We start from the raw sequence: 15,505 nt of genomic DNA, 5'->3' as shown, positions 1-15,505 counted from the left end.
GGATAGACATTATTTACTCGCCTAGCGTGAAGTTTGGTCGCATTTGTGAGTGATTTACTCGCATTGTAGAGGGTTGAAGTTCCACAAAGAACTTCTCCATAAAAGCACTTATATACTGATGCTAAACAACCCAGACATTTTTATGTTACATCTTCAAACCTTCATTGTCAAAGATCTATATAACAACTCAAAAACCCCACTGAATCACTCACTGACAGGTATGCAAAACATTTGTGCAATGAAAGAACCCCATTAATCCTAAATATCCCTTAAACACACACACACATGTAGACCACTGTCTCCACACACACTGACACAATCAAATTAGGAAATCACAGACACCCACTCACACTCATTAAAACATTAACCTACTCACACATGTAATTTCACTGATTTGCCATGTTTGTGTGTGTGTGTGTGTATGTAAAACCAAGGACAGGTCTCAGGGAGTTAATGAGTTTACATGGCTTGTTGAGCAGGCGAGAGGCACTTTGCATTGATCTCCTTTCGCTGTGTGAGAAGACAAATCACTCTGGCTCAACTCTCATCTCGACCTCTCACTCGCTAATCATATAAACACACTCCCAATACTGCGCCATTAACATATGCCAGTTCCAGGGATGCCCAGCGTTTAACCAACAAGCAAATTTTATCCAGCATTTAGACCTTTGCTCTCTCAATGTGATGGAACATGTTCACATTTCCTGTCCCTGGGACTTAAATATCACTTTTAAACTGTTGTATTGTGATTACATATTTTAATTTTTTATCATATATTTTATTTTTTTATCATATAATTATTTTTCTTTCTTTCTTTCTTTCTTTCTTTCTTTCTTTCTTTCTTTCTTTCTTTCTTTCTTTCTTTCTTTCTTTAACACATTTATAACAGCTTAATTTCCCAAAGTGCTTTACACTTTAGTTAAAAAAGTATATAATAAAAATAACAAGTAGCATTTGCCATAACTATGCATACAAATGAATCAATGTAACTCTTTTGTCATTTTATTTTTTATTTCATTTATTTTTATACATGTATTATTACATTATTTAAATGTATAATATATAATATTTATTTCAATTTTAATTGTTTTTTATCTTGGTTTTTTTTATTTATTTTTAAACTTTTATTAAAATTATATGAATAAAAGACAATATGTTTTAACAAAGTAAACAGCCTACTTGTACTGAAGTAACACATATTGCTTTACTGTAATGCATTTTTTCCTAAATTATTTAACAACACAATCCTAACTCTGTCAAGCAACACAACTTCTACTGAACCAAAAATGTTACTTTAAAAGTGGTGTTAATTGCTGAAGGATAATTGCAGTTACACAAGACATTTGAAAACGTGATAGCCATTAAAAATATTTATTTAGGATGTGTGAACCACATCAAGCCTTTACTGATCTTTCTGATCTACAAGCATTTATTAGCAAAAATCTTGTATGATTAACAACGGGCTGCAAACTTGAACCTGCAAGACATTGTAGTCTGCAAAGTGTAGAGGAGGGGGATTTTGGTGGGATGAGTTGAAGAGATTTCAGCTGGGTTCAGTAGAGTCATTCAGTTTAATAGGAGGAGACAAGTGCTTAGACTGTAGCACAAAAAGCCAAACAACATAAATAATTCTAAAAGCTAAGAAGCCCTCTTTGTATGTGGAAGTACCCCTGAATAAAGTGCCGACACACACATGCCGACATACTGTATGATGCATGGCACGAACGCACACACATTTCCTGGCCTCTGAAGGTTTTTCAAGCTTTTGTACATATTCCTATTAAAAGTATGTCAGTAGGTCTGTGCAGGTATCCCGTTGCCCATGTGAAACAAAAATGAATGTACATACTGATATTGTAAAAACTTTGACTGATAAACATTACTAAAATTGTATAAACTGTTAGCGCAAATTCTAAAACATAATCTGAAACATGCATGTGGAAATCCGCAGTTTCTGCTCACATGCACTTTATATGCATGAAATAACTCACACAGGTGGGCAGACTTACATACACAGACATACACTTGAAATGCAGGGCGGTAGAGACCTGTCTTGTAAATCTCTTTGTGAATGCAGCTTTGGGAGATAGACGTGAGCTTACACACTGAGCTCTGAGAGGAAAAAACACTCCCGCTCAACTCTTTCTCTCTTTAACTCTCTCTCCACCTTTCTCTACCCTCTCCTCCTTTTATGCAGCCTTGCAGCATCCACATCATGAGTCTCTAGTACTCTTGAAAAGAAGTACATGGTGAACATACACTAATTTTTATACATACAAAATATAATATATATTGACAACAAAACATAATATTAATTTAATTATTTTGCTTACATGATTGTATCTACAAAACACAAAATGCTGTTTCACATAAAGTTTAACATGTCTGCTGTGCATTTGAACTTCCTAAAAGTATTACATGTCAGCTACCCACTTACTTCACAAGACAAGCATCCAAACATGCACTTTGGACATTAGCCCCAATGCCCCACACACACACACACTATATGTTTTCCTCTCTTTCTGTTCCTCATATGGTGGACATCAGCCCAGTCAAGTTCAAGTCTAAAGGGCTCTACTGTCACAGTAACTAACTCACAGTATGCAAACCTAATTCCCCATTCATAAACCCGGTCAGTCTGGGTGCCTGGGGCCCCAAATCTCTTTCTCCCTCCCTCAGCAGTGAGTAATGGTCTGCCTCTTCTCAGACAATGACTTCGGCAAGTAGCCGCCAAACTGCGGGGCAGCGAGAGAGGGGGAGCGCTCTCGAGCACCTTTGACAAATGGAACCTTTCGCTCTAAACCGTGGCTGCTGGATGAGCTTTTACAACAGCACACGGCACGCTCGCTGTCCGCCATGAGCAGCCGGCAACCTAAAGAGTCCGATTATGTGTGTGTGTACCTGTGGTTGTGAGTGTGACTGAATAATAAATTTCATAGTAAAGTCTAACCTTGTCCTCCTACAAGAATAAGATGTATTTCTCAAGCAAGCTGAGCCCTCTTGATAAAAACAGCCTTCTGGAGTGGTATGGCAAGAGCTCCTTTACTGCTCATGTGCACATTTATCCTGCTGTTTCCCTCAAAATGTTTGCCTCTATTATGGGAGGGCAGTATGAGCAAATTCTTATACCATGGTAATAATATATTAGTTATACACACACATCCTATTTTTGGATAATCAATTGAATTTAAACATAAAAAATATATTTTAAAATATTTCAAGAAAGAAAGAAAGAAAGAAAGAAAGAAAGAAAGAAAGAAAGAAAGAAAGAAAGAAAGAAAGAAAGAAAGAAAGAAAGAAAGAAAGAAAGAAAGAAAGAAAGAAAGAAAGAAAGAGTCACCTTTATTTATATAGCGCTTTTTACAAAGCCGATGGTTTCAAAGCAGCTTCACAATGTTAAACAGGAAAATAATGCAACAGAATTTGATTCGGCTGCACAGCCGTTTCTGGAGAAAACGGTGATGTCATCCAGTTCATTTCAATTATCATATAAACGTTGTCTTTTGCTGGACAACAGGTTTATGAACGCTTCACATTACTAGTTTGTGAAGATGTTTGACGCGTGTTGCTTTTTCAAACTCACGTTATAAGCTACTCAAACTTGCAGTCCTTTCAGATGGAGCAGCGTTTACTACTGATCACAGAGCTGCTCTTCACTGACACACTGGGCACATATTTATTTCATTAAAATTGCAGCCTTTGCGCTTTTATAATCGCACATAAGCCAAATCGCGATTGCGGTTTGATTTCGATTAATCGTGCAGCCCTAATCTGAATATTCGAAAGATCAGAGTCATCACACCGAAGACGGGTTTATTGAGGATGCCGTGTCGATGAGGCAGGAATATCCGAATTAGATAAGAATATTCGAATTAGATAGGTTATCGATAGGTTTGATTAGATAGGAATATTCGAAAGAGCGGAGTCATCATCGGAGATGGGTTTATTGAGGATGGAAAAGAGAAAGAAAGAAAGAAAGAAAGAAAGAAAGAAAGAAAGAAAGAAAGAAAGAAAGAAAGAAAGAAAGAAAGAAAGAAAGAAAGAAAGAAAGAAAGAAAGAAAGAAAGAAAGAAAGAAAAAAAGAAAGAAAAAAAGAAAGAAAATGAAAATGCTTAAGAAAATACTACTTGATATTTGAACAAAATATAAGTCTGGCATCACTGAAAAAACAGCTTTACATTATGTAATAGTTCAATAACAAAATATTGTATAATATCAATATTAAGCCACATTCAAAGTCATTCTAAAATACACATCATTGGCATTTTATTAACACAACAATTTGTGATGTTTCTTGGCAATGTTGCCCAGCAACCAAAAAAAATGTATCTGTAATGCCATGTTTTATTGTTATTTTCATTATCATGTCTAAAAGTAGCCACAGTATAAACGGAATAACAAAATCTCTCCTGGTTGACACTTCAGCCATCCCACAACATACCATCACACCGCCAATCCTAGCTTCTGTTCCTCCTCCTCCCTTGCCCCTCAGAGTGTTTGTTTGTCAATTGTGTGTCATATTTGGAATTAACACTGACACATTATCGTTATAAACAACCAAGGACTCCAAAGACCCTGTTCTCTACCTCCCTTCTGCTCCCCTCCACTCCAAAATCTCCTTGAGGGAACTAGTCTATAAAACTTTCACCTCCATCCCCTCCCCTTCTCTTTCCTTGGAAGGAACTGGTCTTTGTTCAGTGGGAGAGGGACCCCTCCAATAGACCCTGCCTCCCCTTCCAAGTTCCCTGTGGAGTATTGTTAAAACAAAGCCCCCCCAAAAGCACCCCCCCCCCCCCCACACACACACACACACCTCTTTCCCCTCTCTCTCGTTCTCCCTTTCACTCCATCTATGCCTGGGCCCTTAAAACCAGCACACTTTGCATGAGAAAAACGATTAGTCTTCAGATGCTGTGATGACAATGGGGGGGGTCTTTTTAGGCCTGCCTGAAATTTGCTCATAGAGTTGAGTCTCCTCTTTTGTTTTAGTAAATAGGGACATTATTTATCTCAGGGAATAGGGAAGCAAAGGCTTTGACATTTACTTAAGTACTCAAAAGGGGACTGAGAAGAGTGCAACACATGGAGAAGAAGAGGCAAACAGGAGAGGAGTTACACTTAGGGATTCAGGGAGAACACATGCCCTGGCAGGCTTGCAAAAACTATCTTTCTACATATGAATCTGATATTCAGCTACTCCCCTGGCCTTGTATCGCTTAGGGTTAATGGTTAAGTCATTAAAATTAAGTCATTTTTTTCTTATTTTAAATGATTTAATATTTAATTGTATTTATTTATGGAATGCTCTAATATATAATTTTTAATGGATACATTTAAATGTGTATTCTTTCTGTAAAAGAATGGAATGCTCTAAAAATCCTAAATATACTTTCTTTTTTTTACATTTTACAGTTTACAGTTAACATTTTCTTCATTGTATTTTCATTCATTTATGTATTCATTCATATCTGAAATGCCTATAAATCTCAGCGCAGGAGACAAGACATCGATCAAATGTAAGGACCATGTTATCTGTCCCCTCTGTGTGTGTGTTTGTGCGTTTCACTTTTGTTTGAAATACTTCACATCAAAGCCAAAATACTGGTACATTTACAACACTCTCATTCACACACAACCACTCCGTCACAACTCCTTAACACATCCTGCCACCAAATGGGGAAGTACAGTAAATGTTGAAATTAACATTAACAAAGATAAATAAATGCTTTAAAAGTGCAGTTCATTATTAGTTAATGTTAACTAATGTAGTTAACTAATGTTAACTAATAATGAACCTTATTGTAAAGTGTTACCAGAATAACACTTCTTGAGAACTTCTCTTTTTCTGGTGAAAATATATTTTTTTCTACCATTGCTAATGTGTTCTCTAAAAGGGTAAATGTCCACGCTAATTCCAATTTCCAGAAGCCAGCCCTGCCAGTGAAAACAGCCTGTCACTATACTTTGGTATGAACCTGCTCATTTCCTGTGACAGTATGTGAATGAGAGAAAAAACATGAACGAGAGAGAAAAGACTTTAAAAAGGAAAAAATGCAAGAAACAGATTAAACATTGATTAAACAATACGAGGTCTTTTTTTCATGAAACCATACATTTGGAATTAGGATACATTTTTGTATTTCATGTCGACTTTAAATGATCACACAATATATTTCAATGCTTGAAATTAAGGACACTTGGACACTTTCTGGTTGTCAAACATTAGTGTAACATGTTCATAGTTAATGTGATGAATTACACTCAGATAGAACACCTCTGTGAACTTGAGGAGAAATTACTTCATGCTGGAACCAATTGATTAAAAATAATTGAAAAAAGATAAGTTCTGAAAAAAGGTCTTGGTGTGATATTTTGCATCTTATACAATAATGTTATTCATACATTTTGTACATTTAAGTGTGGCATAAGTATATATATTTTCGGAGCCACTGTGTATGTATTTATATAAAAAAGAGAGAGTGAAATAGTAAAATATAAAATGAAAATGGAGATAAAGCAAAAAGAAAGAGAAAGGGCAACAGAAAGAAGAGAAGGAAGGGGTCGTCCTGACATAGAGGCAGATCTGAGGCATGCCCTGAAGGGATGACTGGGCCTGGGGATTAGAACGGGGTGAAGAGAAAAGGAAAGAGAGAGAGCTTGAGAGCAAGCCCCCTACAAAGCTAGAGACCCCCTCCACTGAGACACAAATATAGACGAACACTTTTGACGTGTCTCTACTTTTCCACAACGGCTCAACTTCTGATCCAACCCGGCCCACAGCTCGAGAGCATCGCCTCTTTTTCTCAATTACTCGCTTTCACTTGTTTCCCTTTCCTCTTTCTTGCTCTTTGTGTCCATTTCATTTGATGTTGAACCTATCAAAGTTGAGAATCATCAAAGTGAGAGGTTTCGGTTGGAAGTCCTGTCTTGTTGACAGCGGTGAGTGGAAGCAGGGCACCACAGTAGTGCACAACAAAGGTTTACAGGCAATTTTAGATTAGGTGCTGCTTGCTAGGGTCAAAAATGCTAAACATGGCCAAATACATGATACTTTGAGATTTTTGCTTTTACATTTATTTCAAGATTGACAACAGATCAGGGAGTTAGATTCTTGACGATGTGCAAAAAGCCTAGTAGTCACCTCATGCGTTACAGATCTATCATAACAAATCACTATGCCTAAAAGCAATCAGTCCGACCTGGATTCCGAGCCTCAGACGGGCAAAACACACTCTTTACTGCTGCACCACAAACCAAAGCATGAAAAAAAAAATCTCCCGAGAGATGTCTTGCATCTCCAGGACAGCAATCTGCTATCGGCCTCGCAGAAACACAATTTCAGAAATCACTAATTTGTTCCTTATTGATTTGGACAATAAGCACAGTGTTATTCAAACCCACATTAGCATCTCAATGCCCCCCTGTTAGTCATCTCATTCCCACATGCACCTAATGACAGGTAGAACTGCTTTAGGATGCTAAAGCACCCTGAGGGTGAATGGTACAGGCATCCCTCTCCAGCACCGGGCCTAATCTGAGGGTTTTATGCACATGGAGTAAGTGGAAGGAGGGGGCGGGATGACATTGAGGATAATCGTATGTCATCTCCGCTTGTTAATATTAGCTGGTGACACAGTGCGCTCAGTACGGCGTGCAGGAAAAGGGGAGGTTGGGAGAGTGACCTGCTAACCTTCAGAATCAGTTCTGTTCTATAATGCAGCACAGCATATATGAAGCATGATAAACTCCAGTTTGATGAGTGACTCTGAACAGATGAAAACTTTTTTTTTTTTATCTGGTGTACTCCGCTCACGAGTGAGGGTGAATAATTCATGATGAGGCGAGTGTTTTTGCTAAATTACACCTGTTTGATCAAAGCATTGCAAGCGGATATTTCTGGAATTATTTTTGATGATAACATTCTACAGATTTTATTAAGTCTGTAAAGCAAATGCAACCATAAGCATTTAAATTTAGGTTATTTACAAAGCTCAAGTGAAATTCATATTCCAATAATCAAATATATTCTTCTATTTTAAACCAAAATATATATATAATTATTATTATTAATTCCTGTTTGTATTATATAATAGAATATATCGTTTATCATTTACTTTTTAAACAATTTCTTTTTCTTTTTAGAGCAACAAGGTACACATTTGTGTAAGATAAACGCTGACTTGAAAACACGTGCTGTGGATTTTTTCTAATCACATTGAGGTCTGTGTCTTGTTAGAACGCAATGTCGTATTATCATCACAGAGCTTGAATTGATGAACTCCAAATTAATGCTTATTTCATAACATTAACTACAGGCAGAAAAAAATGCATAAATCTCTGTTATGGCCCACCGGTAAATTTGACATGAAAGACAGATTACAGTTTGTTTGATGTGCATTTCTTTATCCTGTTTGTCACGTCATGCAAATCCATAGGTCACCGGATAATAACTGACATATTACAAAGAGTATAATTTAACAAATTATTAATTGCATTTAATATATGAGAGCATTTTACATGCCCGGATTTTAACATTTAATGTGTGCTGAATTCAGCACTGGGTCAATTATATAACTAAATACAAATTTCAGTACAGACAATTCACTGGGGGAAAACAAACTCTACATAAAAAAAAAAAAGTTTTTTTAAAAAAAAAAGAGAAGAAAAGAAAACCAAACCTCAAACACGCAATAATATAGGCAGAACGAGCAGGACTCGTTTACTTTTTATGGCCAAAAAAAAGCATCAAGCAGGCTACACTTTACACTTTAAATGCGTGTTATTTAAATTATAACAGCTTTACACAATATCATGTAAATACGTTTATTGATGTTAATCAGTACAAGTTTGCAAAAAAAACATGGTAACATAAACGTTCAAAGTGTGACGGAACCTTTAACTGAACTGTGAATTTTGAATGTAAATGTCATATGTCCTCAATTAATCGCGCGCAGGTGTCAAGAGAGGTTTGGCGGGACACGGATGTTCTGAAGCTTCGTCGACAAACTACATTTCGTGGCATCAAGCGTGTGAAAAGTTTTAAAAAGTTGAAAGCAAATATTTACACAAGTTCTATGACACTAAACACTTTACACAACATCCAAACGGTAGCCTAAATATTGATAATTTCAACAAATACAATATTGGCTGTTAATTCTCAAATTGAACACGTTAAAATGGAAAACATACGTTTAGGCTATTTGTAGCTTTAATTTCGCAAATAAAATCAAAGTTACAGCCTGCAGTGATACTGTATGTTAATTGTTTTTTATTATTCACTTTGAATTTAATCAATGCTTAAGAAAACATCTCTGGAAACTGTTAAAATCGACTTGGCTAAATGTGACATACATTATTGCGACAATTAAATAGATAGAAACAAATATGTCACAGCAATGGTGAAAACATTTTAGCTGTGTGTAATTATTTGACCGTTTTCGGCTCTCCATACGGATGAAATGCTAGATTAGTAGCCTAAGTGAATTTAATTTTAGAACACTTACTTATCTTAATAGATCAAATATTTAACATTTTACCATCGCACATAATTATTGTTAAATGTTTGTTCGCCCTATTACACCAAAAAGCCAAATTTATTTTTGCTAACATAATTCTATTTAAAAACAAAACTAAACAAAAAAAAAACAAGATGAAAATACGAGAAACATTCTTACGTTCTGCTTTCTGGGGAAATGCTTATGCGTCACCTCGAAATTTTCTTCAGGACTATTTCCAATAAAAACTCTTTTAAGCATTTGGGAATATTTAAACTGTTGCAAGGACACATAGAACTGAAACCCGTTGCACTGTGATGGGTCTCGTTATTTAGCCTACAGATAGCTTACTTATCAATGTGACAAGCATAAAACTGTAAACTGTACACTTTCAAAACATTTTAACAGACCAATAGGGGCCGCAAGTTTGACAATAAGAGTTAGCAAGTGGGCTCCGCCGAACTTTCTATAAAGCAGAAAACTCAAATAACAGCCACCAACCGCTGCCAATAAACTGTTCATGCTTTTGTCCTATTGATTTCAAGTAATCATTTGCACCAGACTGGCAGGAGTATCGCATTTCACATTTTACATGACTCCTTCCCTCTTCAACGGTTTGCAAAACTTTAATGGAACCAAAGAGGCTGAGAAAACTGCACATTTCTTGCACTTACTCGTTTAGCAACTTTTTTTTCCTCTCTTCGAAGAATTTCTTCTCGCTTGCTTGCAGATGCTTGTTGTAGACAGACTCTTGGTTTCTCCACTCGAAACTCCAAAAACTGCTCTGCGGACTTTTTTCTTTCTTCCCTCGTCTTCTCTTTCTGTCCTATGTGCGCTTGGCAGTTGCAGCCCAGCACAGAACCAGCGCCCTGTCTTTGCCCATACCTACTTTATAAACACAAAAGTAAAGCGACTCGTGAAACTTCTATATGTTTATCGCGGTAAAGACCGTAACGCAGAGTTTCTTGGGGAGAGAAGATTTGAGTTGTAGAGCCCCAGCTGCCCTTTCCCTGTGCCTGACTCCTCCCTTTCGGAGAGCAGACACACTACCTCCCCTCTTTTTCCTTCTGCCCCCTTTCCCTCCCTCTCTCCTTGTCTTATCCCAGCGCTACTTCCTAAGACAGTGCAGTCATGTTTGAAGAGGAAAAAAGAAATGGTCACTTTAAAAATAAGCTACAGTGTGCGTGATTATGTTAATACGCAGCTTGCAACTTGTAAATGTAGGCCTCATTTTTTTTTATAAAATGTGTAACATTGACACTGTAATGAAAAGTGACATGAAACCATTCAAAAGGACACTTTGGACGCAACAACTTCTTAAAAAAAGGACTTGTTTATTTTTTAAGATTTGTAAACTAAATGTTATAATGAAGACTAGGAGAAAATGTACAACATATAGGCCTAGTATAAACTGAAGTTTTAAGGAAACCTTCCAAGATTTGTAGGCCTAGTATGCAGGGTGCAACCCTTAATCACTCCTCAAGTAGGGTTTACGTTTTTGGTTCTTTGGGTCAGATAGACCCCAAAGCCATTGCATAAGGAAAGAGACATTTTTTACATGGCAAACTATATATAATTTTTTTTAAATTACATCTCAACTATACATTTATGCTGTGTTGTGTTTTGTGGATATTTGGTAGTTTGTTTTACCTATTTACTGCTCAATTACTTAACTAGGCTACGCCATAAATTGGCTCATGAAAAATATTTTTTTTTTAATGAAAAAATCACTTAATTAAATCTAAATTGTTTTTGGACATTGCTCTATGTGTTAGGGATAGAATACAGCGCAGGTTTGTGGAAAAACTTTAGGAATTATGTTAAAAAAAACCACATATATCCACTAGAGGTCCTTGATTAGGTTCTTGATGCTTCAACTTCTCACAACTTTATGGTATATATTTTGTGAATACGTATATATTTAAACATTCTAAAATACATTCAAAATCTGTATTTTTGTTTTCCTTTTTGTTGTTGTCTGATATATTTTGAATTGTTTCACAAATTATAAATTTTTTTAGAATAAGAGATTAATTTTAAAAAGTAAATAAAAACCAACTCAATACAAAACAAAACAACAGCATCAATAAACAGTAATGAACAGGAGTGAAGAGTTCACAGAACAATTAAACTTTCTCTTTCTTTTACGGCAGTGGATAAGCCTCAAAGTGAGACCATGATGTTCACAAACATTGAAAGGAATACTGTGCCTCCTGTAAGGTTATTCCTAATCAATATACATGATCAATATACAGGGAAATTATGCAGTTAAAAAAAAGACCTTCTGGGCTCACCATCAATCAATGGGGCAGCAACTGATTTTTTCACATTTGAAAATCACTCTAATCTCTTAAGCACAAGAGTCAGCGTGTGTGGCCGACAAGTCAAGTCCAATAGAGTTAATTTTATGCTGTGCATGCTACTGCACTGTTAGAGTTAGAGAGAAAAACTTGATGTTTGCCCAGTAATAAAAATATATTTAAAAGTATATATGAAAGCTACAAAAGCCACATTAATGTGTGTTAATTTATGTATTTGGCTACATAAAATAATTTATTGCATAATGCATTCGTAATTTAATGAAACTGGCATGTTTTGAGTAATGTTTAATGTTTAAAGTGCTTTTTATTTAACTAAATTCCATTTCATATGGGCCTATAAAAGCAGATGGCAAATGAGTCTAGAAGGTCCAGACATGGATAACACGATACAACTTTCTTGCAGTTATCGCTATCATTTGTTCTGCTGAAGTGAATGGAGCGACTGATATAGAGATGTAGGCAATCAGTCAGTGCTCTTTGTGAATATCTTTGAGACAGATAGATGAGACAGAGAGGGTTTGCGGAAAAGAGGAGGAACTAGAGGAGGGGTAAGGCAGAGTGGGGATTGGGGGTGGTTATCTGCTCCCGAAAGTATTCCATCAAAGAGGAGCCGGATCCCGGGAATTGAGATTTTGCCTGAAGGCAAGTAACCGTTGGTCTCCCAAGAACATATTCCAAAGTCGGCCTCGAAGAGCCAAAGCACACATCAAAAGCATCAGTAGTGCCAAAGCGGTTCTGGAGGAGAAAGAAAGGGGTACAGGTCCCTCCTTGGCCCCTTTTGAGCCCCTGATCTCACCCCAATTAAACAAGAATTCCTGACTATTCCAGACTTGACTCACATTGACATAGTGCACACCCTGAGACTTATGTACATATACGTAATTTTACCATGCGTGTTACCATTTACCACGCAGTGCACTGATTCACTTTTGGAGAATGTGCACACTAACCAAACAATCAAGCTATGGGCCAATTTCAGAAGTTTCACAATATTTGTCTGTATTTTAATATTTCTGCATGCACCACATGATTTAGATTTTTTTTTTTTCTTTCAAATATCAGTTTTGATAAAAAACTACTTTTAAGCCAGAGCTTTCCCTATCCAATCTTTTTTTCCCCTCGTCTCAAGAAATAATTGCATACACACAAAACCACTGAAACCAACTCAAAACATCACCGTTTCACAAAATATACAGATTGGCTGTACACACGAAAACGCAAGGGTGATGGTTTCATATTTATTGCATACATACAATGACATATATTTAAGAAAAACTATGTAAAAGCCAATGTAATTCTAAATGTTAAGTTGTTAAAGGGTTAGTTTACCCAAAAATGTAAATTCTGTCATTAATTCCTCACCCTCATGTTGTTCCAAACCCGTAAGACCGAACTGAACTGAAGATATTTCTGATGAAATCTGAGACCTCTCTGACAGCAATTTAATTAACACTTTCAAGGCCCAGAAAGGAAGTAAAGACATCGATAAAATAGTCCATGTGACTCCATTGGTTCAATCTAAATTTTATGAAGAGACGAGAATTATTTTTTTGCGCAAAAAACAAACAAAATGACTTTATTCAACAATTTCTTCTCGTCTGTGTCAGACTTCCTAGTTCTATGGCAGAACGACTTGTGCACATGCGTCGTGGTGCTCACGTGAACAGTGTCGGCCAATGGTAAGCCGGCGTTCTGAAAACGCTGCACTGTTTACGCTACATGAACAGCGTAAGAGTCTGACACAGGCTAGAAGACATTGTTGAATAAAGTAATTTTGTTTGTTTTATTGTGCACAAAAAGTATTCTCGTGGCTTCATAACATTAAGGTTGAACCACTGGAGTCACTATTTTATCAATGTCTTTACTTCCTTTCTGAGCCTTGAAAGTGTTAAATAGCTGTCTATGGAGGGGTCAGAGAGCTCTCGGATTTCAGCAAAGATTTCTTCAGTTGTGTTTAGAAGATGAACGAAGGTCTTAAGGGTTTGGAAAGACATGAGGGTGAGTAACTAATGACAGAATTTAAATTTTTGGGTGAACTAACAATTTAACATTTAGAATTACATTGGCTTTTAAATAGTTTTTCTTAAATATATGTAATTGTATGTATGCATCTGCTGTATATTGTATGGCGCTTTGGACAAAAGAGTCTGCTAAATACCTTAAAGGGTTAGTTCACCCAAAAATGAAAATTCTGTCATTAATTACTTACCCTCATGTCGTTCGACACCCGTAAGACCTCCGTTCATCTTCGGAACAGAAATGAAGATATTTTAGTTGAAATCTGATGGCTCTGAAAGGCCTCCATTGGCACAATGGCACGGTTCACTCTCAAGACCCTTAAAAGGTACTAAAGACGTCGTTATAAAGTCCATCTCACTACAGTGGTTCTAAAATAACTTTATGAATCGGCGATAATAGTTTTTGTGTGCAAAAAAACCCTAAATAACGACGTACATAGTGATGACGATTTCAAAACAAGGCATCGTGAAGCTTCGAAGCGTTATGAATCACTGAGCCGAATCATGATTCGGATCGCGTGTCAAACCATGGTCAAACCGCCAAACTGCTGAAATTTGGCGATTCAAACCGCTGAATCGACTTGCTGATTCATAACGCATCGAAGCTGCTATCCGTCAGACTCTTCTGTTTAAATAAATGTCCTGCAAGGGAATACGAACTCTAGATAGAACAGACACTTAACGGCAATAGCTGGGTCTCCATCCAACTTTTTAATGTACATTTTAACCTTTTGAAAAAGAAACCAGAAACTGTTAAAATTCACATAAAATATTCTAATGTGAATAAAAACTTTTATGTGGATTGACTCGATATTTCGTTGGAACGGATGTATTTGCATAAATTTGCATTTGTTGCAATTTTATCGGGTGTTTTAAGTTACCCTGACAACTTTACATTTTGATCCCACAGCTGTTCACGATTCCTTCCTAGGAGTGTGTCCATTTCTAATTCGCATAACAGAGCTGATGGAAACGCTCTCCCAATTAGAGCGTTTTTTTTTTTTTTGGCCAAATTTGTACGAATGCACTTAAAAGATGCAAATGAGTTGGATGGAAACCTGTCTATTGACATCAATGCATAGAATATATCATAGAGCCTAATAATACTGGACAAAAAGGAAGTGATTCATGGGAAATTCCATATGAGAATGATGGATATATTTTCTATATTAGTGTGTAAACAGTTTAAACATACCTTTAGACAAATTCAAGAGTGCTTGAGGCCTCTTTAGGATACTGCAAGTTGATGTCCTTCCATGGACATCATCCACTTGTCCGCATAGTGTCTCTCCTGAAATGCATTGCAATATGACAACTAAAAGAGCACTAGAAAGCTGCACTACATAAACACACAGAAGTGGCGGTGTTGTCATGATGGGCAAATAATTTACCCGCTTTAAATTTGGCTGCTATTGCCTTCAAAGTAGTCTCCTTGTTCTGCAGTTCTCAGTGCTCCTGGCTTGGTTGGAACGCTTCCTGGAAGCCTTGCTATTTAAGCCTATCCAGCACCATCTGAGACGTGTTTTAGATCTCCTCTACTTTGTCAAAAAGGTGACACAGTTTTAATTTTTTTAAACTTGTGCGTTTTCCACGCACTGTGAGCGTGTGCGTTGTCACGTTGGAGCACACTGAATACGCTTAGATACTCATGTTCTAGAGAGCGTTTAAACTG

The 15,505-nt window shown here is 36.7% G+C and overlaps 1 protein-coding gene across 1 annotated transcript in view; it reads right to left on the bottom strand.

The window, feature by feature from the left end:
- Positions 1-10,529, bottom strand: part of gli3 (GLI family zinc finger 3) — a 228,327-nt gene extending 217,798 nt beyond the window's left edge. The window contains exon 1 of the mRNA XM_079806928.1: positions 10,169-10,529. The gene's annotated coding sequence lies outside the window, so the exon portion shown is untranslated. The remainder of the gene's footprint in view (positions 1-10,168) is intronic.
- Between the last annotated feature and the right edge of the window lie 4,976 nt (positions 10,530-15,505).

Source organism: Gobio gobio (assembly GCF_949357685.1).
Source record: "Gobio gobio genome assembly, chromosome: 23".
NCBI lineage: Eukaryota > Metazoa > Chordata > Actinopteri > Cypriniformes > Gobionidae > Gobio > Gobio gobio.
The sequence above is the reverse complement of the archived record's forward strand: the minus strand, read 5'-3'. Positions and strand labels throughout refer to the sequence as shown.